The sequence below is a fragment of the Teleopsis dalmanni genome, chromosome X (assembly GCF_002237135.1).
Source record: "Teleopsis dalmanni isolate 2A chromosome X, ASM223713v2, whole genome shotgun sequence".
NCBI lineage: Eukaryota > Metazoa > Arthropoda > Insecta > Diptera > Diopsidae > Teleopsis > Teleopsis dalmanni.
The window spans coordinates 99274380-99275714 of record NC_051848.1 but is presented as its reverse complement, the minus strand read 5'-3'; the positions used below and the strand labels follow the sequence as shown (position 1 = coordinate 99275714).

The window sequence follows — 1335 nt, the reverse complement described above, 5'->3', positions numbered from 1 at the left end:
TTTCACATAAAATTTTTTATTCAAATTTTTTTCATCCTAAAACTATCTTATATCTAAATAAATACTTAATACTAATACATCATCACATCTGGTTAGTGGTCCAATAACTCCACCTTGTATCCTATAAACACAAATATAAGATATTTAATTGAAAATTAAACCGAAATCACTTACGCACATGGGATACCTGGCTTGGAAAACAGATGATACTCTTCCGATTCTTCAACCTAAATTATAAAATCAATTTATTAGTTAACGATTAAAATTAAAAATTAAAAGTTTACTTACGATTTAAAGAACGCGAACCATTTCAGAACAGTTTCCAGTGTACCTCCATGGGACCAGTAATAGGTTTACGTTTTCAGTTGAACAATATAGTACTTTTAGTATCAGGTGGTGTACCAAAATGGAATTTTGGACATTTCGACAAGTTCATTGGTATATCTAATCAATTTTTGTCACGTCTGGTAGGTGAGAATGAGCAAATAATTTTTGCTAAATTGTTAGACAAAAAGAATATATTATGAAGTTAGAGACTCTGATTTTATTTAATAAACTGTTCTTTATTGAATATACTATACCTCTTTCCTTAATATCTCTAAGTATTTGGATCAAATGATGGACATCTAATAGAGAAGAAACGCATTTATGATATATTTTAAATTCTATAATATCTCTATATATATATATTGATTATGGTTTTTTAAAAAAGTTCATCCTTTAGAAGAACAATCTTATTTCCTCTAAGCTACGACTATATATATATTAATGCTATTTGGCTCTTAAGATACCGGATTTTAAAGTTGTAAATTTATCGCTATTGCTAATTTCCGTGTCCACTATTGTTTGTATGTTAATTTTTAACTTTGCCTCGATGAGCAACTATATAAGTTACTATATGTTATGTTGACATATAGATCAGAAGAAAAAAATACTCAGAATGGTAGAGTTTATAAAAATCTGTTATACATTTGAACGCTTCAAAAATCGTTAACGTCCAACAGAGTCTTGTACAATAATTAGATTGCAGATGGACAAAAAATTAATCGTAGGAATGAAATGAATTAATCTTACCTTAATGTCTTAACGTTATATAGTATACAACTTTTTCAATCAAATGAGAGCACCAAATTAGACAAATAATATGCGTATCTAGCTGCGTGAAAAAGATAAGTCCGTGAAGAAGTGAACCGCCTAACATAAAACAATTTGAAGAGAAATGTAAATATTCATCATGGAATAATAGAATTTCATTATTTATAATTATTGAAATTATTATTGGTAACTTACCGACTTACTCATACAATGCTGATGTATAAATTTTTATAATCTTTT

The 1335-nt window shown here is 27.6% G+C and overlaps 1 long non-coding RNA gene across 1 annotated transcript; it reads right to left on the bottom strand.

Moving 5' to 3' along the window:
• On the bottom strand, positions 1–1335 carry LOC119690084. Its single transcript, XR_005253544.1, has 6 exons — positions 1291–1335; positions 1075–1194; positions 582–626; positions 289–495; positions 175–227; positions 1–121 (listed from the first exon to the last, which is right to left on the bottom strand). It is a non-coding gene; the product is annotated as an uncharacterized LOC119690084 (long non-coding RNA).